General features: G+C 45.1%; 2 pseudogenes; both read right to left on the bottom strand.

Annotated features, from left to right (window-relative positions):
- Nucleotides 1-3759: 3759 nt before the first annotated feature.
- On the bottom strand, nt 3760-9201 carry LOC125531945 (annotated as a pseudogene).
- An 11882-nt stretch (nt 9202-21083) lies between these two features.
- Nucleotides 21084-24672, bottom strand: LOC125531944 (annotated as a pseudogene).
- Nucleotides 24673-26473: the final 1801 nt, after the last annotated feature.

Below are 26473 nucleotides of genomic sequence, written 5' to 3'. Positions count from 1 at the left end.
TTTCGGTGATAGTGCTGGTGGTTATCTGGATTTTTCAGGTTGGCAAAAAGGCACACGGAGCTTGCCCGATTACTAGAATGTGTTACATCGATGGTTGGCTGATTCAAGCACAGATCATGGCTGCTTGTGCCAAGGAGGGAGATCTAGATCATCATCATCATCCTCGGACGAAACGACCGATGAGGAACTTAAAGTGGTTCGTGATGAATATCGAATCCTGAGAATTGAAAGTCCTGCCTCTGTACTTATTACATAAAACCTGAACAGTGCTCCTAGTCAGAGTATGAGTGGAAATCGACAGCTTCAAGCAGTCAAAAAATAACACTGCATGTATGTACAAATCAAAACGGTAGTACGGTTGTATGTGGTAAACACAATGTCACAATGTGGACTTTATAAATTATGAGTATCTGATATACAAGTCCAAAAATAAAATTGTGAAACTGTGTCAGAATTTTGATAAAAACTGACGGTGCCAAGGGCAGAACGTGGCAGTATTCCTAGTGCAATCCACAACTTCAGATACACATTACGGTCGGCAAATAACAGTGCAGCATGTACAAGTCAAAAGGGTTAACACAGTCATACAAATAATTCACGGACAGACATACCAAAAGTCCCCTCTTCTGGTAATATATAGCACCCAATGGAAATACTAACAGAATTTTGACGACAAACTGACAGTGCTAGGCCAGAATTTTGAAAAACAAATACAACGATATAACAGCCCATAGGCGAATAGAAGTTGAAATACGCATGCTAATTATTCAAACAAGATCAAGTTAATGATAGACAATAGTGTTCGAAAGCTTCCTGTAGGTGTCTGATCCTGGCAACGGTGTCACAAACGACATGGCAACAAACAGTTTCTGATCATGGCAGGTCTTGCAGGACAATACTTCTACTCCATGTGTCTCTGTTTTCCGTCCGTCTGTATGTGCTGGAATAATTCTGCAAACAAGCCATACACGATCAACACCAGAAGAAGCCAAACATATAGTGATGGGGCATGTGTTTTTTACCGTCAAAAAATAAATCCGAGGGGTACAATACAATATGACCAACCTTTGCAGACAACATCTCTTCCAAGTCTTTGGAAACGGTAGTTCAACCTTTGCAGACATACTTCCATGTCTTCGGCTTCACCAGCATAGGATTATCTACACAGATTAGTCATGTAAAACTTACACTTATTAGAAGGAAATGACGGATTTAGAAGGTTGCACTCCTCTGTAAAACTTATTAGAAGGAAATGACAAAAATGATAACAACTTCACTAGTAGTATGACAGAAGCCTGCTCTAGTTTTTTGTCGTACTACTAGTGAAGCTATTATCATTTTCTAACTAGCACATTTAACACTCGCTAGTAAGTTGTAATATAGAAGGTAATTGCTGCGTGCTTACTTTCATAAAGACGGGCATCTATGTATTCCTGCTTGGATGCTCCCAAGGCATTGCTGTAGGCTTGCAGGGAGGGTCTTCATACCAGGGCAGTCTATAATGCGAAGATATTGGAGAGATGAATATGCTTGCGGCACATCCGGTAGGGATGACAGGGAATTGCAGTGCGCAAGCTCGAGGTACTCCAAGGGTTGGAGCTCAGGAGAGCAATATTCTAGAGATGCCTGTTAGATGTGTATAGTCATTTGTCTGTATATCCCCAATGTATAAGGGGTTTTCTGCACTTTGCCACACATGTATATGTACTGACCTCTGGCCTTCAGTGAATACTAGTTGCTCATTTATCCAACGTTGGTATCAGATGCTAGGTTAGCCTTGCTCTCCCGCATAAAAGTATACAAATAACTACGCACTTGATTAAAAAAATGTCCGAGTAGAAATGTTTGTCCAAGAAAAATATTGTCCCTCACATGTAAGAATGTGTACTAAACATATCAGTGAGAAAATTTATTATTACCCATATGTTAAAATTTTGAGAATGCATTTGTTAACATAATTCCGGTGAGATTAATGGGTGGGAACATGATTACATTTTATTCATGGTGGCAGTCAAAATCAAAATTGGTCTACAGTGCATATGGAGTACTGTAGAAGAGTACTTGTAACTGGCTGATCAATGCTAAATCTGAAACCAGCCGCTACGTACCGCTGCACTTGTCAGACAGCACATGCCTTGTTTGATCCAAAGCTACTGGCCTGAAATCAGTTATACATATTATTGCACTTGCCTGACAGTGTCATGCTTCGTTTCTCTGGACATACATATAGATGAATGCAGTGAACTCATCGAATTGATCATCATATCAACTCATTTTAGAACATGTAAGCGTTCTGTTTTTTCATCTAAAGAAAGAACGTTATGAAATTACGCCTCATCCTGTTGGTAATCAGTAGCTGATTGGTTTTGTTTCAGTGACGGATTTTTTTCCTGAACTTTTTGGTTTGTTCTTGGTGGTTTTCAGGTTTCCAAATCAGGGAGAAGGGAGGGAGATTGCCCGATTATTTGCACGGTTACATCAATGGCTGGCTGATCACGTATGAAGCTCTAGACCATCCTCCTCCTGGATGAAGAATCGACGGGGAACTTAAAGTGGTTCGTGCTGAATATCGAACCTTGATGAGAAACTTGGTACATAAAATTCAAAGTGGATTGCTATGATGCAATGCATACAAAAGTTCCTAACATCACTTCAGAACAGTATTCCTAGCTGGGGCAGAGTACGAGTGCAAATCGACAGCTCAAATAGTTCATAAATAACAGTGCATGCATGTACGAACCAAAATAGTAGCACTGTTATGTGTTAAACACACTGTTGGTTGCCCAGTATAGATACTACTACTGTCATACAAGTCCATAACTAACTAAAATTCGAAAACGGTGGCAGAATTTTGATACAAACTGACGGTGCCCAGGGCTGAACGTCGCAGTATAAGGGGGAACCAACAGCTTCAGATATAACATAATGGTCACCAAATAACAGTACATGTATGCACAAGTCAAAATAGTAATAGTACAGTTATACATACAGACATACAGAGACCAACAGACAGACCTACCAAAAATTGGGCTAACAAGTTACCTCTTCTGAGCATAGCACCCAAAAAAGAAATACTGACAGAATTTCGACAAAAAAACCTGACAGTGCCAGGCAGAACTTCGAAAAAGAAATACAATGGTATAGCAGCCCATAGGTGAACAGAAGTGCAGAATACAACTACTGATTAGTCAAACAAGATCTCTTTCTGGGATAGAAACAAATGATGGAATAGTGTTTGGCGCGCTTTCTGACTACTGATCTCGCAATTCAACATGGCAACAACTTTCGTGTGGCAACATCACAAAACAAACATGGCAATACCAATTGTTGATACTGGTGGGTCTTGCAAGACAATAGTTCTACTCCAAGTGATCTCTCTTTCCGTCAGTCTGTCCATGCTTGAAGGATTCTGCAAGGAAGCCATGCACGATCAACACCAGAAGAAAGCCAAACTACAATGATGAGGCATGTATCCTTTTTCCGTCAAAATAAATATTAGGGGTACAGTATCACCAACCTTTGCAGACAGCATATCTTCCGAGTCTTTGGGAATAGTAGTTCAACCTTTGCAGATATATTTCCATGTCTTCGGCTTCAGCAACATAGGCTCTGCACGGATTATTAATGTAAGAACTTACACTTCAAGGAAAATCATGAAAGAAATGACGAAATTAGATAAAGGAATATTTAACTTGCTCTGTTTTTCTATCGTACTACTAGTGAAGTTATTATCATTCTAACTAGCACATGTAACACCCGCTAGCAAGTAGTAATAGAGAAGGTAATTGCTGCGTGCTTACTTCCATAATAATGTGCATCTATCCTTTCCACCTGGAGGCTGCCCAGCCGTTGCCGCAGACTTGCAGGGAGCGTCTTCAGACCAGGGCATTATCTAATGTAAAGAAATTGGAGAGATGAGTATGCTTGTGGCACATCCGGTAGGGATTCCAGGCTCTTGCAACCCAGAAACTGGAGGAACTCCAAGGATTGGAGCTCGGGAGAGCAGGATTCCAGAGATGCCAACCCACCACAGTTAAAAATGTCTAATTTCTTGAGGGACGGGGGAAAATAGAGGACCCCTGTTAAGCCATCACAGTAGTATAATGATAATTCTTCTATACTGGATGACCCTTGACGAATCGATGATACTGACTGTCCCTGCTGCTGCTTCCTGCCATATGTGGACTCAAGCTTACTGCAATTATTAATGTACATTGTCCTGAGAGAAGCAGGGACGTTGAAGAGCTCAACCAAGTTTCCACAACTTTGTATCGTTAGAGACTCTAGACGTGGCAGGAGCTGACTAGTTTCTGATGATGTTGATGAAGGAAATATGCCCTAGAGGCAATAATAAAGTTATTATTCATTTCCTTATATCATGATAAATGTTTATTATTCATGCTAGAATTGTATTAACCGGAAACATAATACATGTGTGAATACATAGACAAACTTAGTGTCACTAGTATGCCTCTACTTCACTAGCTCGTTAATCAAAGATGGTTACGTTTCCTAACCATGAACAAAGTGTTGTTATTTGATTAACGAGGTCACATCATTAGTTGAATGATCTGATTGACATGACCCATTCCATTAGCTTAGCACCCGATCGTTTAGTATGTTGCTATTGCTTTCTTCATGACTTATACATGTTCCTATGACTATGAGATTATGCAACTCCCGTTTGCCGGAGGAACACTTTGTGTGCTACCAAACGTCACAACGTAACTGGGTGATTATAAAGGAGCTCTATAGGTGTCTCCAAATGGTACATGTTGGGTTGGCGTATTTCGAATAGGATTTGTCACTCCGATTGTCAGGAGAGGTATCTCTGGGCCCTCTCGGTAATGCACATCACATAAGCCTTGCAAGCATTGCAACTAATGAGTTAGTTGCGAGATGATGTATTACGGAACGAGTAAAGAGACTTGCCAGTAACGAGATTGAACTAGGTATTGGACATACCGACGATCGAATCTCGGGCAAGCAACATACCATGACAAAGGGAACAACGTATGTTGTTATGCGGTCTGACCGTAAAGATCTTCGTAGAATATGTAGGAGCCAATATGGGCATCCAGGTCCCACTATTGGTTATTGACCGGAGACGTGTCTCGGTCATGTCTACATTGTTCTCGAACGTAGGGTCCGCACGCTTAACGTTACGATGACAGTTATTATGAGTTTATGCATTTTGATGTACCGAAGTTAGTTCGGAGTCCCGGATGTGATCACGGACATGACGAGGAGTCTCGAAATGGTCGAGACATAAAGATTGATATATTGGAAGCCTATATTTGGACATCGGAAGTGTTCCGGTGAAATCGGGATTTTACCGGAGTACCGGGAGGTTACCGGAACCCCTCGGGAGCCATATGGGCCTTATGGGCTTTAGTGGAAAGGAGAAAGGGGCAGCCCAAGGTGGCTGCGTGCCGCCCCCTCCCCTAGTCCTATTAGGACTAGGAGAGGTGGCCGGCCCCCCTCTCTCTCTTTCCCCCTCGGGGAATCCTAGTCCAACTAGGATTGGGGGGGGGAGTCCTACTCCGGTAGAAGTAGGACTCTCCTGCGCCCTCCTCCTGGACGGCGGCCCCTCCCCTTGGCTCCTTTATATACGGAGGCAGGGGAGCACCTCTAGACACACAAGTTGATCCTTGAGATCGTTCCTTAGCCGTGTGCGGTGCCCTCCACCATATTCCACCTCGATCATATTGTAGCGTGCTTAGGCGAAGCCCTGCGACGGTAGAACATCAAGATCGTCACCACGCCGTCGTGCTTGACGGAACTCCTCCCGACGCTTTGCCTGGATCGAGCCCGGGGAATCCGTCCATCGAGCTGTACGTGTGCTAAGAACTCGGAGTGCCGGAGTAACGGTGCTTGGATCGGTCGGCTCGGGAAGACGTACGGACTGCTTCCTCTATGTGCGTCAACGCTCCGCAGTCGTCTGCGTAGGTACGTAGACAACAACTCTCCTCTCGTTGCTATGGCATCACCAATGATCTTGCGTGTCCGTAGGAATTTTTTTGAAATTACTGCGTTCCCCAACAGTTGATTGCTCAAGCAGAAGATTGTGCATATCCAGTCAGATTATGCATTCCTCAATCCAAAGCTTCCTCAAGGATACCAATCCTTCAAACAATTTTTCTGGCCAGTGGATGAGCGTATGGCACCTCGCAATTGAAAAATCTTGAAGGTGTACAAAGCATGCATACAACTCTGTTACACTTACACCTGACTTAAAGTCTTTTAACACCAAAACTTCTAGAGGAAAGTCTTGAGCATTCCCATTCTCCTTGATGTTCACCACTTCCCTCAAACTATTCTCAGCCCCCATTGAGGTTGTACTCTGTTCAATGCTAGTCAGTTCCAGATTGGTCAATGAAGTCATATGTCTCGCCACCCACAAGAACAAATCTACCTCGCGTCCTTCCAACTTCAATACACTAAGCTTTGGTGATTTAGCTGTAGTTGCCAACCCTGGACAATTCTTAATACAAAAATTCTGTAGCTTAGGGAAGGTCGGATGTCCTGGCAATGCTTTCAACTTTACACAGTTGCTAATATGCAGCTTCTCAAGTAGAGGAAACATCATCACCTCTCCTTGCATCCCATCATTATCTATTTCCCACCATCTCTCCAAACAAACAAGACTGTTTAGCATAAGCTCCTTCAAATTTGGAAATGCAAACGATGTATCACACTCACCGCTGAACAACCATACTAGTTTTGTACAGCTGAAAAGATGGATCTCAACAATGTTTTGCAACATAGTCATCCATGTTGGGAAGGTGGTGGCTCCATATGACTCTATCCCTATGGCATGTAGTCCATCATGAGGTTTGAGATTCTATTGCACTTTTGCATCCTCTTCATTATCCCGGCAGCTAGTATTATATTTATAATAATTCCATCCGAAGGTCCATGTTAATCTCAGTTCTCTTAGCTCCTTGTTCACAAGGTTTGCTGCTTTTGCATTCACTTCTGTCACATTTGCCAGATTACGTAGCTTTAGTTGACCACCAAGATTTAAATTTCCAAGATCTCCAACCTTACTACAATTAGGGTCACTACCTGCTACAAAGCATGTAAGTCTCTGAAGGGATGTGAGTTTCCTGAGGTCTGTGGGCATGCACTTAAGCTCTGGACAACCATGAGTGTAAAGGTGACAAAGGGAAGTCATATACTTCATTTGTCTTGGAAGTCTACAAAGAGATTCACAGCCAGAGAGAGCGTTTGAAGGTTGTATAGAATGCTCACATCTTCAGGAAGTGCCTTGATACATCTACTTCTTGAGAGATCTAGGTACCTCAGGTGATGCAGATGTTTTGGTTTCAGCGGAAACGATCTTCTCTGTGAACAGAGCTGTAACGCTTGCAAAGAGCTGTATTTTGATGAATGTTGCAACGAACTTTTCATATACCTATCACATAGAAGAGTTTGGATAGCCGGAGAGCTTTTCTCTAGAGAACTATTCAATTTTCTTTCTGGTTCCTTGCATGACAAAAATAAATGACGAGCAGTGTTTGGAAGCCACTCACTCTGACTTGTTTCCTCTGTTGCGACAACAGATTCAATTTTGCCTTGTTCCTCAGTTGCCAAGACACATTCCTTTCCCATTACAGACAGTGCAACATCGTGCATAAGATCGTGAATTTTACATGTAGTTCTGGAATAACACGACCAGGTGTCTTCAACTTCCTTGACCGTGGCTTGGACTTGTTCCACATCCTGAAAGAATGACCTTGAGGCCAGCTCATTGAAAATCTGTTTGCCAATGGTTTCAAGACGAACTTGCTTTTCCTGGATGAAGCCATGTGCAATCCATAGTTGGATCAGCTTGTCCACATCAATCTTGTGATCTTTGGGAAATATTGCACAAAAAGCAAAACATTGCTTCATACACGGCGACAAGTCGTTGTAAGTGAGCTTGAGTATTGGTAAGATTCCATTCTCCTCGGTGCAAATGTTGCTTCTGCTTAATACAGTCTCCCATTCCTCCTTGCTGGTCTTGGTAGACAGCATGCAGCCCAGTGCTGTTGCAGCTAAAGGAGAGCCAGAACATCTCCCCACAATCTTATCAACCATATTCACCAACTCTGCAGACCTTTCCTCTTCCTTCTTGAAATGGCTGAATGCTGTTGTCTTGATAATTTCCTTTATGTATTGATCTTTCAAAGCTGTGAGATTATATGCTTCAACAGTACGCATCATTTCTGCAACTCCACCATCACGAGTTGTTGTCAAAACCACACTACCCATGCCACCATGTTGAAGTCGGGCCTTAAGCTGTTTCCATTTATAAACCTCTTTATTCCAGACATCATCAAGTACAAGGAGGTACCTTTGCCCGCTGACCAAATCCTGAAGTTTATCCAGTGGTGTTTTATTTTTCTTGGAAGCGGTTTCTTTTGTGCCATCATCCTTCTTCTCAGGAGCTGCTTCAACTATTCTTGTAGCCAGAGAATCCACATCAAAGTTGTTAGAGACACACACCCATAGCAGCAAATCAAAGTGCTTCTGAATTCCGGGTACATTATAGATAACTTGTGCAAATGTGGTCTTGCCCAGACCCCCCATTCCAATGATGGGAATAACTGTGAGATCTGCATTGTTAGATTGCATAACTAGTCTACTAACAATTTCAGTCTTATCATTGGCTCTGGATACATTGATGATTTCCTTGATTTCCTTTGGGTCAGTGATAGCATGGTCTGTCCGCCGCAACTGACAGGATACCGGCGGTTGTTGTTGATACTTAAAGCCAAGGCATTCAATTTCAATCACAAGGACCCTCGATGGCCTGCACAATCTTGTCAGGGCTTTTCTTCCCATCCTGTACGGGAATACAAAACGTTTGTGAGTGGGAAAGAGTTTTACCACATCGAAGCCAAGCTCCTTGTAGTGCCCCTTCCTTTTTGCTTCACGACGAAGTGCCTCGTACTTGAACTCGTCGAAGACTTCATTCACCTCGTAAGCCACCTTCTTGTCGACCTGGAGCCAGGCCGCTGCCCCTTCTCTGTGGGCTGCCGCCTGCTCGGCATCGGTGATGATGTCCAGGATGGCAGGCAGTTTGCGCATCAGGATCTCATGTTGCTCCTCCATGCCCTTCAACACCCTGTACTTGTCAAGGAGGTAGTTGGACGCCTTCCCCATCACGATTTTGAGCAGTGGTCCGACCACCATGGTGGCCACCACCGCCGCCATCGGAACACCAAGAACACAGAGAAGGTCAAGTGCAGTGCGAGTGGATAAGAAAATGGTCTGTGCAAGATGCGCTTGCTTGGTTGCGAGGAAGATGGAAGCAAATGCTAGCTACTATTGACTTACATGAAGAGGTATTACATGTGGATGTGCTTGGTTTCCTCACTAGCACAATATACAAATGACAGTTGTAGTGTTCTAGATACTTGTACTTAATAAAACATCACTGCTTTCGAGTAGCATCTTTTCAGGAAAATTGTTTTCTTGGCGCCCAATGGCAGCGCCTTCAACAACGGTCATCGGTCAGGGCTACATCTATTTGCAAGTGTGAGCGCGTTGCTGCGCTATCTAGACAAATGTTAGTAGCCATGCTGCATCACACAGATTAGTGTGCAGGAACGTGACGCTGTGATGCTTCCCAGTAATACGCAATACTATTATGAAAGGGACCATGTCAGTAATATATTTATGCTAACGAGGCCAGTTGGATGCCTACAGGATAATTACTTTTTACTATTTGTTGCCAATGCTAATGCCAGAGGCGAAGAAACCGAGTCTTTTTACAATTGGTGTCCACTATGCCATTGGCACGCAGAGAACACAGTGAAGCACATAAAGGTGAACAAGCAGCCTAACAGTCATGTGCTTGCTTCCTTGCTTGCAATCAAAATGGAGGCAAATAATGCTAGCAAGTATCTACTTGAATTTCGAAGCGGAGACGTACATGTTGGAATGCGTTTGTCTTGAGGATGCTGGAGAAGCAAAGAGGAGCGAGGGCGGCGCTATGGCCCCCTCCTCCTCCGGTTCGGCTTGGCTTGAGGATCCCGCCGGCGCTCACTGGGGGGGATTTACGAGGCGGTGCTATCTGAATTCCCAGGCACCCTAGGAAGCCCAGCACCACTGAACAACTGAAAGCCCAGCGCTATCTGTTGTTTTTTACGGGCAGCAGTAATAAATTAAAGTTTGGGCTTGTTCACAGACTCAACACTCTGTTTGCTTGACTAAATTCACACTTTTGAAAGCTACTCCCTCCGTTCCAAATAGTACAAAGTTGAGTCATCTATTTGGGAACGGAGGGGGTATACATTAACTTTCTTTTACGAGCATGCACACGAATTCATGAAGAAGTAACTAAAGGAATACATAGGACCAATAAACAGTGCCCGAAACACCAGATACGAATACGTAAATCCAGACAAGTGCTGCAATTGCATGGTTTGGTTGAAGGAAATATGCCCTAGAGGCAAATAATAAAGTTATTCTTTTATTTCCTTATATCATGATAAAATTTTTATTATTCATGGCTAGATTGTATTAACCGGAACATAATAATGTGTTGAATAACATAGACCAACAGCAAGTGTCACTAGTATGCCTCTACTAGACTAGCTTGTTATCCAAGATGGTTATGTTTTCCTAATCATGGACAAAAGAGTTGTCATTTGATTAACAGGATCCACATCATTAGTTGAATGATCTGATTGACATGACCCATTGCATTAGCTTAGCACCCGAATCGTTTAGTATGTGTGGTTATTGCTTTCTTCATGACTTATACATTTCCTATGACTATGAGATTATGCAACTCCCGGTTGCAGAGGAACACTTTGTTGTGCTACTAAATGTGTCACAACGTAACTGGGTGATTTTATAAAGGAGCTCTACAGTGTTTCCAAGGTACATGTTGGGTTGGCGTATTTTCGAGATTAGGATTTGTCACTTCCGATTGTCGGAGAGGTATCTCTGGGCCCTTCTCGATTAATGCACATCACTTAGCTTGCAAGCATTGCAACTAATGAGTTAGTTGCGGGATGATGTATTACAGAACGAGTAAAGAGGACTTGCCAGTACGAGATTGACTTAGGTATGGGATACGACGATCGAACTCGGGGCAGTACATACCGATGACAAAAGGGAACAACGTATGTTGTATGCGTCTGAGCCGATAAAAGATCTTCGTAGAATATGTTAGGAGCCAATATGAGCATCCAGGTTCCCGCTATTGGTTATTGACCGGAGATGTGTCTCGGTCATGTCTACATTGTTCTCGAACCCGTAGGGTCCGCACGCTTAAGGTTACGATGACAGTTATATTATGAGTTTATGCATTTTGATGTACCGAAGGTTGTTCGGAGTCCCAGATGTGATCACAGACATTACGAGGAGTCTCGAAATGGTCAAGACATAAAGATTGATATATTGGAAGCCTATGTTTGAATATCGGAAGTGTTCCGGGTGAAATCGGGATTTTACCGGAGTACCGGGAGGTTACCGGAACCCCCCGGGAGCTATATGGGCCTAAGTGGGCCTTAGTGGAAAAGAGAAGGGGCAGCCCAAGATGGGCCGCGCGCCCCTCCCCTCCCTTGGTCCGAATAGGACAAGGAGAGGGGGCCGGCCCCCCTCTCTCTTTCCCCCCCTCCGCGAATCCTATTCCAACTAGGATTGGGCGGGGGGGAATCCTACTCCCAGAGGGAGTAGGACTCCTCCTGGCGCGCCTCTCCTAGGCCGGCCGCACCCCCCCCCCTTGAGCCTTTATATACGGAGGCAGGGGCACCCCAGAGAAACACAAGTTGATCCACGTGATCATATTCTTAGCCGTGTGCGGTGCCCCCTTCCACCATAGTCCTCGATAATATTGTAGCGGTGCTTAGGCGAAGCCCTGCTGCAGTAGTACATCAAGATCGTCACCACGCCGTCGTGCTGACGGAACTCTTCCCCGACACTTTGCTGGATCGGAGTCCGGGGATCGTCATCGAGCTGAACGTGTGCTAGAACTCGGAGGTGCCGTAGTTTCGGTGCTTGATCGGTCGGGACGTGGAGACGTACGACTACATCAACCAAACGCTTCCGTTGTCGATCTACAAGGGTACGTAGATCACACTCTCCCCCTCTCGTTGCTATGCATCACTATGATCTTGCGTGAGCGTAGGAATTTTTTTGAAATTACTACGAAACCCATCAGTGGCATCCGAGCCTAGGTTTTATATGTTGATGTCATATGCACGAGTAGAACACAAGTGAGTTGGGGGCGATATAAGTCATACTGCTTACCAGCATGTCATACTTTGGTTCAGCGGTATTGTTGGATGAAGTGGCCCATACCGACATTACGCGTACGCTTACGTGAGACTGGTTCTACCGACGTGCTTTGCACATAGGTTGCTGGCGGGTGTCAGTTTCTCCAACTTTAGTTGAACTGAGTGTGGCTACGCCCGGTCCTTGCGAAGGTTAAAACAACACCAACTTGAAAAACTATCGTTGTGGTTTTTGATGTGTAGGTAAGATTGGTTCTTGCTTAAGCCCGTAGCAGCCACGTAAAACATGCAACAACAAAGTAGAGGACGTCTAACTTGTTTTTGCAGGGCATGTTGTGATGTGATATGGCAAGACATGATGCTAAATTTTATTGTATGAGATGATCATATTTTGTAACCGAGTTATCGGCAACTGGCAGGAGCCATATGGTTGTCGCTTTATTGTATGCAATGCAATCTCGCTGTAATGCTTTACTTTATCACTAAGCGGTAGCGATAGTCGTGGAAGCATAAGATTGGCGAGACGACAACGATGCTAAGATGGAAATCAAAGTGTCGCGCCGGTGACGATGGTGATCATGATGGTGCTTCGGAGATGGAGATCACAAGCACAAGATGATGATGGCCATATCATATCACTTATATTGATTGCATGTGATGTTTATCTTTTATGCATCTTATCTTGCTTTGATTGACGGTAGCATTATAAGATGATCTCTCACTAAATTATCAAGAAGTATTCTCCCTGAGTATGCACCGTTGCGAAAGTTCTTCGTGCTGAGACACCATGTGATGATCGGGTGTGATAGGCTCTACGTTCAAATACAACGGGTGCAAAACAGTTGCACACGCGGAATACTCAGGTTATACTTGACGAGCCAAGCATATACAGATATGGCCTCGGAACACGGAGACCGAAAGGTCGAGCGTGAATCATATAGTAGATATGATCAACATAGTGATGTTCACCAATGAAACTACTCCATCTCACGTGATGATCGGACATGGTTTAGTTGATTTGGATCACGTAATCACTTAGAGGATTAGAGGGATATCTATCTAAGTGGGAGTTCTTTAAGTAATATGATTAATTGAACCTAAATTTATCATGAACTTAGTACCTGATAGTATCTTGCTTGTTTATGATTGTAGATAAATGGCCCGTGCTGTTGTTCCGTTGAATTTTAATGTGTTCCTTGAGAAAGCAAAGTTGAAAGATGATGGTGCAACTTGAGGATTATCCTCATTGCTGCACAGAAGAATTACGTCCTGGAAGCACCGCTGGGTGCCAGGCCTGCTGCTGGAGCAACACCAGATGTTATGAACGTCTGGCAGAGCAAAGCTAATGACTACTCGATAGTTCAGTGTGCCATGCTTTACGGCTTAGAATAACGACTTCAACGACGTTTTGAATGTCATGGAGCATATGAGATGTTCCAGGAGTTGAAGTTAATATTTCAAGCAAATGCCCGGATTGAGAGATATGAAGTCTCCAATAAGTTCTATAGCTGCAAGATGGAGGAGAACGGTTCTGTCAGTGAGCATATACTCAAAATGTCTGGGTATAATAATCACTTGATTCAATTGGGAGTTAATCTTCCAGATGACTGTGTCATTGACAGAATTCTCCAATCACTGCCACCAAGCTACAAGAGCTTCGTGATGAACTATAATATGCAAGGGATGAATAAGACTATTCCCGAGCTCTTCGCAATGCTGAAAGCTGCGGAGGTAGAAATCAAAAAGGAGCATCAAGTGTTGATGGTCAACAAGACCACTAGTTTCAAGAAAAAGGGCAAAGGGAAGAAGAAGGGGAACTTCAAGAAGAACAGCAAGCAAGTTGCTGCTCAAGAGAAGAAACCCAAGTCTGGACCTAAGCCTGAAACTGAGTGCTTCTACTGCAAGCAGACTGGTCACTGGAAGCGGAACTGCCCCAAGTATTTGGCGGATAAGAAGGATGGCAAGGTGAACAAAGGTATATGTGATATACATGTTATTGATGTGTACCTTACTAATGCTCGCAGTAGTACCTGGGTATTTGATACTGGTTCTGTTGCTAATATTTGCAACTCGAAACAGGGACTACGGATTAAGCGAAGATTGGCTAAGGACGAGGTGACGATGCGCGTGGGAAACGGTTCCAAAGTCGATGTGATCGCAGTCGGCACGCTACCTCTACATCTACCTTCGGGATTAATATTAGACCTAAATAATTGTTATTTGGTGCCAGCGTTAAGCATGAACATTATATCTGGATCTTGTTTGATGCGAGACGGTTATTCATTTAAATCAGAGAATAATGGTTGTTCTATTTATATGAGTAATATCTTTTATGGTCATGCACCCTTGAGAGTGGTCTATTCTTATTAAATCTCGATAGTAGTAACACACATATTCATAATGTTGAAGCCAAAAGATGCAGAGTTGATAATGATAGTGCAACTTATTTGTGGCACTGCGTTTAGGTCATATCGGTGTAAAGCGCATGAAGAAACTCCATACTGATGGACTTTTGGAACCACTTGATTATGAATCACTTGGTACTTGCGAACCGTGCCTCATGGGCAAGATGACTAAAACACCGTTCTCCGGTACTATGGAGAGAGCAACAGATTTGTTGGAAATCATACATACAGATGTATGTGGTCCGATGAATATTGAGGCTCGTGGCGGATGTCGTTATTTTCTCACCTTCACAGATGACTTAAGCAGATATGGGTATATCTACTTAATGAAACATAAGTCTGAGACATTTGAAAAGTTCAAAGAATTTCAGAGTGAAGTTGAAAATCATCGTAACAAGAAAATAAAGTTTCTACGATCTGATCATGGAGGAGAATATTTGAGTTACGAGTTTGGTGTACATTTGAAACAATGCGGAATAGTTTCGCAACTCACGCCACCCGGAACACCACAGCATAATGGTGTGTTCGAACGTCGTAATCGTACTTTACTAGATATGGTGCGATCTATGATGTCTCTTACTGATTTACCGCTATCATTTTGGGGTTATGCTTTGGAGACGACCGCATTCACGTTAAATAGGGCACCATCAAAATCCGTTGAGACGACGCCTTATGAACTATGGTTTGGCAAGAAACCAAAGTTGTTGTTTCTAAAAGTTTGGGGCTGCGATGCTTATGTGAAAAAGCTTCAACCTGATAAGCTCGAACCCAAATCGGAGAAATGTGTCTTCATAGGATATCCAAAGGAGACTATTGGATACACCTTCTATCACAGATCCGAAGGCAAGACTTTTGTTGCTAAGTTCGGAAACTTTCTAGAGAAGGAGTTTCTCTCGAAAGAAGTGAGTGGGAGGAAAGTAGAACTTGACGAGGTAACTGTACCTGCTCCCTTATTGGAAAATAGTGCATCACAGAAAACTGTTTCTATGACACCTACACCAATTAGTGAGGAAGCTAATGATAATGATCATGAAACTTCAGAACAAGATACTACTGAATCTCGTAGATCAACCAGAGTAAGATCCGCACCAGAGTGGTACGGTAATCCTGTTCTGGAAGTCATGCTACTAGATCATGATGAACCTACGAACTATGAAGAAGCGATGGTGAGCCCAGATTCCGCAAAATGGCTTGAAGCCATGAAATCTGAGATGGGATCCATGTATGAGAACAAAGTGTGGACTTTGGTTGACTTGCCCAATGATCGGCAAGCAATTGAGAATAAATGGATCTTCAAGAAGAAGACTGACGCCGACGGTAATATTACTGTCTACAAAGCTCGACTTGCTGCAAAAGGGTTTCGACAAGTTCAAGGGATTGACTACGATGAGACCTTCTCACCCGTAGCGATGCTTAAGTCTGTCTGAATCATGTTAACAATTGCCGCATTTTATGATTATGAAATTTGGCAGATGGATGTCAAAACTGCATTCCTGAATGGATTTCTGGAAGAAGAGTTGTATATGATGCAACCGGAAGGTTTTGTCGATCCAAAGGGAGCTAACAAAGTGTGCAAGCTCCAGCGATCCATTTATGGACTGGTGCAAGCCTCTCGGAGTTGGAATAAACGCTTTGATAGTGTGATTAAAGCATTTGGTTTTATACAGACTTTTGGAGAAGCCTGTATTTACAAGAAAGTGAGTGGGAGCTCTGTAGCATTTCTGATATTATATGTGGATGACATATTACTAATTGGAAATGATATAGAATTTCTGGATAGCATAAAGGGATACTTGAATAAGAGTTTTTCAATGAAAGACCTCGGTGAAGCTGCTTACATATTAGGCATAAAGATCTATAGAGATAGATCAAGACATTTAATTGGACTTTCACAAAGCACATACCTTGACAAGATTTTGAAGAAGTTCAAAATGGATCAAGCAAAGAAAGGGTTCTTGCCTGTGTTACAAGGTGTGAAGTTGAGTCGGACTCAATGCCCGACCACTACAGAAGATAGAGAAAAGATGAAAGATGTTCCCTATGCTTCAGCCATAGGCTCTATCATGTATGCAATGCTGTGTACCAGACCTGATGTGTGCCTTGTTATAAGTCTAGCAGGGAGGTACCAAAGTAATCCAGGAGTGGATCACTGGACAGCGGTCAAGAACATCCTGAAGTACCTGAAAAGGACTAAGGATATGTTTCTCGTATATGGAGGTGACAAAGAGCTCATCGTAAACGGTTACGTTGATGCAAGCTTTGACACTGATCCGGACGATTCTAAATCGCAAACCGGATATGTGTTTACATTAAACAGTGGAGCTGTCAGTTGGTGCAGTTCTAAACAAAGCGTCGTGGCGGGATCTACGTGTGAAGCGGAATACATAGCTGCTTCGGAAGCAGCAAATGAAGGAGTCTAGATGAAGGAGTTCATATCCGATCTAGGTGTCGTACCTAGTGCATCGGGTCCAATGAAATTCTTTTGTGACAATACTGGTGCAATTGCCTTGGCGAAGGAATCCAGATTTCACAAGAGAACCAAGCACATCAAGAGACGCTTCAATTCCATCCGGGATCTGGTCCAGGTGGGAGACATAGAGATTTGCAAGATACATACGGATCTGAATGTTGCAGACCCGTTGACTAAGCCTCTTCCACGAGCAAAACATGATCAGCACCAAGGCTCCATGGGTGTTAGAATCATTGCTGTGTAATCTAGATTATTGACTCTAGTGCAAGTGGGAGACTGAAGGAAATATGCCCTAGAGGCAATAATAAAGTTATTCTTTATTTCCTTATATCATGATAAAATTTTATTATTCATGCTAGAATTGTATTAACCGGAAACATAATACATGTGTGAATACATAGACAAACAGAGTGTCACTAGTATGCCTCTACTAGACTAGCTTGTTAATCAAAGATGGTTATGTTTCCTAACCATGGACAAAGAGTTGTCATTTGATTAACAGGATCACATCATTAGTTGAATGATCTGATTGACATGACCCATTCCATTAGCTTAGCACCCGATCGTTTAGTATGTTGCTATTGCTTTCTTCATGACTTATACATGTTCCTATGACTATGAGATTATGCAACCCCCGTTTGCCAGAGGAACACTTTGTGTGCTACCAAACGTCACAACGTAACTGGATGATTATAAAGGAGCTCTAAGGTGTTTCCAAAGGTACATGTTGGGTTGGCGTATTTCGAGATTAGGATTTGTCACTCCGATTGTCGGAGAGGTATCTCTGGGCCCTCTCGGTAATGCACATCACTTAAGCCTTGCAAGCATTGCAACTAATGAGTTAGTTGCGGGATGATGTATTACAAAACGAGTAAAGAAACTTGCCGGTAACGAGATTGAACTAGGTATGGGATACCGACGATCGAATCTCGGGCAAGTAACATACCGATGACAAAGGGAACAACGTATGTTGTTATGCGGTCTGACCGATAAAAGATCTTCATAGAATATGTAGGAGCCAATATGAGCATCCAGGTTCCGCTATTGGTTATTGACCGGAGACGTGTCTCGGTCATGTCTACATATTTTCTCGAACCCGTAGGGTCCGCACGCTTAAGGTTACGATGACAGTTATATTATGAGTTTATGCATTTTGATGTACCGAAGGTTGTTCGGAGTCCCAGATGTGATCACGGACATGACGAGGAGTCTCGAAATGGTCGAGACATAAAGATTGATATATTGGAAGCCTATGTTTGGATATCGGAAGTGTTCCGGGTGAAATCGGGATTTTACCGGAGTACCGGGAGGTTACCGGAACCCCCCGGGAGCTATATGGGCCTAAGTGGGCCTTAGTGGAAAAGAGAAGGGGCAGCCCAAGATGGGCCGCGCGCCCCTCCCCTCCCTTGGTCCGAATAGGACAAGGAGAGGGGGCCGGCCCCCCTCTCTCTTTTCCCCCCTCCGCGAATCCTATTCCAACTAGGATTGGGGGGAGGGGGAATCCTACTCCCAGAGGGAGTAGGACTCCTCCTGGCGCGCCTCTCCTAGGCCGGCCGCACCCCCCCTTGAGCCTTTATATACGGAGGCAGGGGCACCCCAGAGAAACACAAGTTGATCCACGTGATCATATTCTTAGCCGTGTGCGGTGCCCCCTTCCACCATAGTCCTCGATAATATTGTAGCGGTGCTTAGGCGAAGGCCTGCTACAGTAGTACATCAAGATCGTCACCACGCCGTCGTGCTGACGGAACACTTCCCCGACTCTTTGGTGGATCGGAGTCCGGGGATCGTCATCGAGCTGAACGTGTGCTAGAACTCGGAGGTGCCGTAGTTTCGGTGCTTGATCGGTCGGGCCATGGAGACGTACGACTACATCAACCAAACGCTTCCGTTGTCGATCTACAAGGGTACGTAGATCACACTCTCCCCCTCTCGTTCCTATGCATCACTATGATCTTGCGTGAGCGTAGGAATTTTTTGGAAATTACTACGAAACCCATCATTGGTTTCAGAAGCATGAGATATGGGGGAAAACATGGATATATATACAACCGTGTCTTAATATTATATCTAGATAAATGTTGCCATCTGTCATCACTGTGATGCGGTAGAAAATGCAGTGGAGGTAAAATACTCAACAGAAAGTCACCTAAAAATGCAGTAGCTCGCTGCTAGAATATTCTTGGGTTCAGTGTTCTTACCTGAATCTGAGCCGCCGGCAGCTCCTGCCGCTCCCCCGTCCCACCCGTGGTTGCTCCACCACTCGCAGTCTTTGGCGTGCCCACTCTCCGGACGGTTGCTGGAGAAGCGGAGAGGAACGGGGACGGTGGCGCCGGACGACGACGGCAGCTGGGCGCCGTCATCTTCCTCCCCCGATGTGAGCTGGCCTTGAAGAGGCTACCTCCCTCCCTCCCCTGTCCTCTGCCTCATCTCCTCCTCTTGTCTCAAAAAAAAAACTTACGTCCCCCTCTTGTCTCAAAAAAAAAACTTACGTCCCCCTCAAAAAAGGAGTTAGATGACCTTAATTGCGTCGATATCATATTTTTCATGTTGATCTAATAAAAAACTTTAAGCCACACATAGATGAAAAGGTTGAAAACCAATGTAAGTATAAAAGTGGCACCGGAGAGGCAACCCCAGAATATATCCAACTGGGGTCCAATTTCGAACCTTTCCTCAAGAGAAGTCAATTTCTCAACAAAAAAGAAAAAACCTAGAATGACTTAACACCAACTACTTGACCCGCTAGTCAAATTAATATGATCGAATTTGTCTGGAGTTGAAAGCATTTTCATGTAAGAAAACCTTATTCCAATCCTTTAATGGCTCCGATGGTCATGATAACACATGTCCCCACAAGTTAGACACACATTGCTTTGGTCTGGTAGGCACAAAGAAGGGTGAAATCAGTTCAGAACAGTATTGTTGGCCATAAAAATAAAAAATAAAAAATGGTTCAGCTGGTTCAATGCTATGTTCTAGGATTGTACTGAAACTCTACACAATTGGGTTGACCGACCCGGTGCATCGAGAAGAGGGAGAAATGAGGGTGCAGCAGCAGGGTGGAGGAACAAAAAGAGACCAGGTTCAGCCTTGCCCAGTTCACGCCTAAAGAGATTCAGGTGGAAATTGTGACGACTCAAGAAGTTGCCACAGAGTGTTTCATCACTACAAGGCTCGACCCCTTGTGCAATCCAATTTATAGTACTAAAAATATGAAGTGGGTCGCAACGGCAAGGCATACCAATTCTCTCAAACATCACTAGCGAACAATATTTCTAGTGCAGAGTTATGAGGGCAAACCGACAGCTTCAGATACCATATATGATGGTCAGTGTTATAGTACATGGTAAACAGAATATTGACTGTAAATCTTGGTACTCTATATTGTACAAGTCCATAAATAAAACAGGGAAACTGCAACAGATATTTTTACAAAACTTTTTCTTGGAAAGAAATACGATGATACATACAGCCCTAGGTAAACAGAGGTGGAAAATATAAATACAACTCCAGGTAAACAGAGATTATCCAAACAAGATCTCTTTCTGGGAACGAAATGATAGCCAAATAGTATTATAGGGGCGCTTTCAGGATCCTTCCGAGGCTTGCAACACCATTTGTTGGGACAGTTCTGCAAAAAGGTATCAGATTTTAAGTTTATTTTTGCTAAAAAAAGAACAGCTAAAGAGTTCCAGCAGTGATAGGCATACTTCTAGATCACAACCTGCATGACAACTTCCATACTGGTATTGGTATTCTTGTGATTCTGCTCATAGCTCTCTAATCTCTGTGGATGGCATATTTCCATGTCTTCGGTTTCAGCAGTATAGGCTTATCTGCACAGATTAATCATGTAAAAACTTACACTTAAAGGGGCATCAATAAATTAAGAAATGACGAATTTAGGTTGAAGAAACAACCAGTTTTCTGTTGTCCTACTAGTGATGATATTACCATTATCTAGATAGTGCATTAAGTACTCACTAGTAAGTAATAGAGGAAGTAATTGTATAATGCGCGCTTAGTTCCATAATGATGAGCATCTACATATTCCCTGTCAATTTTGCCCAGCAGTTTTTGCAGGCTTGCAGGGAGCGTCTTCAGATCAGGGCAGTAGCTAATGCCAAGATATTCGAGAAGTAAGTATGATACTGGCTCATCCGGTAGGGATGACAGCGTAAGGCATTCAAAAAGACTGAGGTGCTTCAGCGATGGGAGCTCTCCCGAGCGGGATTCCAGAGATGTCAACCCACCGCAGCGACGAATTACTAGCTCCTTGAGGGACGGATGGAGATGGAGGACCCCTGTTAAGCCATAACACATAATTAGTGTTAGTTCTTCTAAATGCTCTGGCACTGCTCCGGGCGATGATGATGACACCTCAGGCATACTGGATGACTGTTGATGAATGGACAATGCTGACTGTCCTTGCTGCAGCCTCCTGCCGAATGGGGACTCAACCATTTCACAATGTTCAATTTTCATTCTCCTGAGAGATGGAGGTACGTTGAAGACCTCAACCAACCTGTGGCATGCCTTTATCACCAGAGACTCTAGACTTGGCAGGAGTTGACTCGTTTCTGATGATGTTGATGGCTCGGCAGAATCTGGTGCATATCCAATCAGATTATTGCAGAAGCTAATCTGAAGCTTCCTCAAGGATACTAATCCTTGGAACTCTCTTTCTGGCCAGTGGATGAGTGCATCACAGAAATTAATTGACAAATCTTGAAGGTGTACAAAACATGCACATAGCTCTGTTATACTTGATTTTAAGCTCTTTAACACCAAAACTGTCAGGGGTATATCATCATCATTCAATTTTTCCTTGACATCCAACACTTCCCTCAATCCATACTTAGCCTCCGGGGTGGCTCTGTACGCAGTGCTCTCCAGTTCCAGATTGGTCAATGAAGTCATATGTCTAGATAACCACCGGAACAACTTTACCTCACTTCCGTCCATGTTTAATACACTGAGCTTTGGTGATTCAGCTGTGATTCTCAAATCTGGACAATATCTGATACAAGCGTTCTGGAGCTCAGGGAAGGACGGGCGTCCTGGCAATGCTGTCAACTTTGTACAGCCAATAATACGTAACTTCTCAAGCCGAGGAAAGATTATTATGTTTTCACTATGCATCTCATCATTATCTATTTCCCCCCATCTCTCCAAACAGTCAAGATTTTCCAGCGTGAGCTCCTTCAAATTTTGCAACATAGTCATCCATGTTGGAAAGGTTGTTCCTCCATAGGACAATATGCTTATAGCATGCAGCCCATCATGAGGTTTGAGTTTGGCCAGGACTCTTGCATCATCCGCACAACTAGTTTCCTTATAATGATATTGTCCATGGGTCCATCCTAGAGTCAATTCTCTTAGGTCCTGCTTATTCACGAGGTTTGCCGCTTCTGCATCTTCTTCTGTCACTTTTGCTAGATAATATAGCTCTAATAGACCACCAAGGTTTAAAGGACAGAGCTCTCCCACATTACTGCAATTGAATCCACTACCTGCTACAAAACATGTAAGTGTGCATAGGGATGTGAGGTTTCTGATGTCTCTAGGCATGCTCTTCAACTGTACACAACCATGAGTGTAAAGGTGACGGAGGGCAATCATATACTTCATTTGTCTTGGAAGTTCAAGAAGAGCACTGCAGCCAGAGAGGTTCAGTGTTTGAAGGTTGTAGAGAATGCTCATATCTTCAGGAAGCTCTTTGATAAAACTTCTTGAGAGATCTAGGTATCTCAGATGATGTAGATGCTTTGGTTTCAGCGGAAATGATCTTATATATACATTGAGCTGTAATGCTTGCAAAGAACTGTATTTTGATGAATGCTGCAACAAACATTGCAAAAGACCATCACAAAAAAGAGTTTGGATAGCTGGAGAGCTTTTCTGGAGAGAAACGTTCAATTTTCTTCCTGGTTCCTTGCATGACAAAAATAGATGACGAGCGGTGTTTGGAAGCCACTCACCCTGACTAGGTTCCTTAGTTACATGGGCACATTCCTTTTCCATTATAGATAGTGCAACATCATGCATAAGGTCATGGATTTTACAAGTAGTTCTGGAATAATATGCCTTGGTGAATCTAATTTCTATGGATGTGGCTTGGACTTGTTTCACATCTTGAAAGAATGACCTTGAGGCCAGCTCACTGAAAAATTGTTTGCCAATGGTTTCAAGACAAACTTGCTTTTCCTGTATCAGCTTGTCCACATCAATCTCCTAATCTTTGGGAAATACAGCACAAAAAGCAAAGCATTGCTTCATATGCGACGGCAAGTCATTGTAACTGAGCTTGAGTATTGATAAGATTCCTGTCTCCTCGGTGCAAATGCTGCTTCTGATTGATATAGCCTCCCATTCTTCCTTACTGGTCTTGGTGCACAGTACAGAGCCTAGTGCTGTTGCAGCTAAAGGAGAACCAACACATCTCTTCACAATCTCATCAACCATATCTACCAACTCGGTGGGCCTTTTCTCTGCCTTCTTGAAACGACTGAATGCTGTTGTCTCGATGATTTTCTTTATGAATTTATCATCCAAAGCTTTGAGATTGTAAGCTTCAATAGTGTGCATTATTCCAGCCACTCGTTCGTCACGAGTAGTTGTCAAGACCACACTACCCATGCCACCATATTCAAGACGGGCCTTGAGCTGTGTCCAAATCTGAACCTGTCGTGCCCAGACATCATCCAATACAAGGAGGTACCGTTGCCCACTCACCACATTCTGAAGGATATCCAGTGGTGTTTTCTTTTTCATGGAAGCATCTGCTTCTTTCCTATCACTCTTCTTCTTAGGAGCTTCTTCAACTATACTTTTTGCCAGAGAATCCACATCAAAGCAGTCAGAGACACACACCCATAGAAGCAAATCGAAATACTTCTGAATTTTTGGGTCATTGTACACAAGTTGTGCTAACGTGGTCTTGCCCTGACCGCCCATTCCAACGATGGGAACAACCGTGAGATCTGCATTGTTAGCTTGCCCAACTAGTATATCAACAATTTTCTTCTGATCGTTGGCTCTAGATTCGATGATGATTTTCTTGATTTCCTCTGTCTCAGTGCTAGCATGATCCGTCCGCCGCAAATGACTGGATACCGGCGGCTGTTGCTGATACTTAAAGCCAAAGGCGTTCATTTCGGTCACAAGGACCTCGATGTCCTGCACAATCTTGCGGAGCTTTCTTCCCATCCTGTTACGGAACACAAAACGGATGTGGGTGGGAAAGAGGTTTACAAAATCCAAGCAGCCAAGCTCCTTGTAGTGTCCCTCCTTTTTGGCCTTGCGACGAAGCGCCTCGTACTTGAACTCGTTGAAGACTTCATTGGCCTGGTAAGCCACCTTCTTGATGGCCTGGAACAGGCAGCCGTCCCTTCTCTATGGGAAGCCACTTGCTCGGCGTCGGCGATGATGTCCAGGATTGCAGGCAGTTGTGCATCAGGATCTCATGTTGCTCCTCCGTGCCTTTCATCACCTTGTACTGAGCGAGGAGGCTGTTGGACACCTTGTCCTTCACGATGGACAACAGTGGCCCGACCACCATGGTGGCCACGAGCTCCACCCTTGGAACGCGAAGGTGAGGGCTCGCAAGAACACAGAGGAGCGCAGGTTGAGGAAGACAATAGTGGTGGGAGCAAATAATGTGCTTGCTAGCCTGCTTGTGGAGAAATGGAAGAAAAAACAACGTGGAGGCGGACGAGGATGGTTGTGGCCACACATATGCTTAGAGCATCTCCAGCCGTTCGGCCCCCAGGACGCCCAAAAAGCGTCGTCTAGGGCCGAACCGGCGCTTACTTTCGGCATGGGGGCGATTGCGTTCCCAGTCGTCGCCCCCACGTCGCCCCCAGGGCGCCCCAACTCAGGGGAAACTCGGCGATTTTTCATTCAAATTTGTACGAAAAACAGAAAACAAACAAACTACGCCTAGCCCTACTACGCCGCGGCCGCCGCCTGCCTTCTACATGCCGAGGATCCTGTAGAACTGGGTGTAGTCGTCGCCGTCCTTGTCGTCGTCATTGTCACCGCCCTGCGTCCCACCGGAGCCGCCGGTGTCCCTGCTGCCCCCCTGACCAGAGCCGCCGAAGCGCAGGGGGGTTCGACGGCCCAGGCACGTCCTTCTCGTCACTGTCGAGGACAACGACGACGCCCTCCTCACGTCCGCGACGCCGGACCTTGATCTCCTCATGGGCCCGGCGCTGGCGCGCCACCTGCTTGCGGACATAATCCGCCTTCGCCCACTTGAGGGCGGTCTCGTCGGCGGCGGTCATCTCCGTCGCGCCTTCTTGACGAGGAGCAACCCCGGCTCGGTCTTCGGCCGGACTAGGCGGAGGGAACGCGGGGAGGGGCGGTCACCCTCGTTGATGACGAGGGCGCCGCTGCGGGTGCGGCACCCAAGCGGCGTCTCCTGCGGCTCCGGCTTGACGGGGCGGAGCACCGGCTACCCGGACGAGAGCGAACCGGAGCCCGACGACGAGGAGGTTGCTGCCTCCATTCGCTGCGGCGTCTAGGAGCTGCCACGAGGGCGAGAGAAGGACGGGGGCGCCGGGTACTCGAGGCGCAGCGTGTTGCCGGTCTCGATGCGTGTTGCGGGGGGATGGTGCCGTTGGCGGAGGCGATCTGGTCTTCGCGGCGGCGGTCGAAGTGCATCGTCCACAGCGTGTGGCTGTCGGCGGCATACCTCGGCTCGTTCCACTGCTCCTCCGACCGCGACGAACGGATGCAGGCGGTTTCGGCCCGCCGTTCAGCCCCAATGGACACAGGGGTATCGGGGCGCGTCGGCGCTCAACTTCCACAGCCCGACACCCGCATGTTTGGGGGTGCTAGATAGTCGGCCTCGTAGAGTAGGCGCGCCTCGTCTTCATGGAGATGGCGGCTGCCGAAGCTGTTCGCCGCCGCGGCGTCGCCGGGGTACCGCTCAGCCATTGCTCGTCGGCGGGGGAAGAGGGGGAAGAGTGGATTCTGTGGTGAGACGAGACGAGAGAGAAGGCGAGTTGTGGCGACTGTGGCGTTCATCGGCGGGGAGGTCGGCTTTTATAGCCGAAGCGGGGCGGTGAGAGTCTGCATGCCGGGTGATGCGCGGCTGGAGCAGGCGGGACGCGCGTCGCGGTGCCTTCACTGCACCGCCTGTGAGGCAACAATGGAGACTGGCCGGCGTGGCAGCGCGGCAGCCTTGGCATTGATTCCTGCGGGAACCGAGGCAATGAGGACGACGAAGCGGCGTGTCGCTGACTCGGCGGACCCATTCCCATTCACGCCAAAATCAGTTTTCCGGGCGCGCCGGATTCGGCCTGGGTCCGCCGGCGCCCGTTTCGGACCAAACTGACGACAAACGGATTTCTGTGGAC

Source organism: Triticum urartu, unplaced genomic scaffold (assembly GCF_003073215.2).
Source record: "Triticum urartu cultivar G1812 unplaced genomic scaffold, Tu2.1 TuUngrouped_contig_85, whole genome shotgun sequence".
NCBI classification, from domain to species: Eukaryota; Viridiplantae; Streptophyta; class Magnoliopsida; order Poales; family Poaceae; genus Triticum; species Triticum urartu.
The sequence above is the reverse complement of the archived record's forward strand: the minus strand, read 5'-3'. Positions and strand labels throughout refer to the sequence as shown.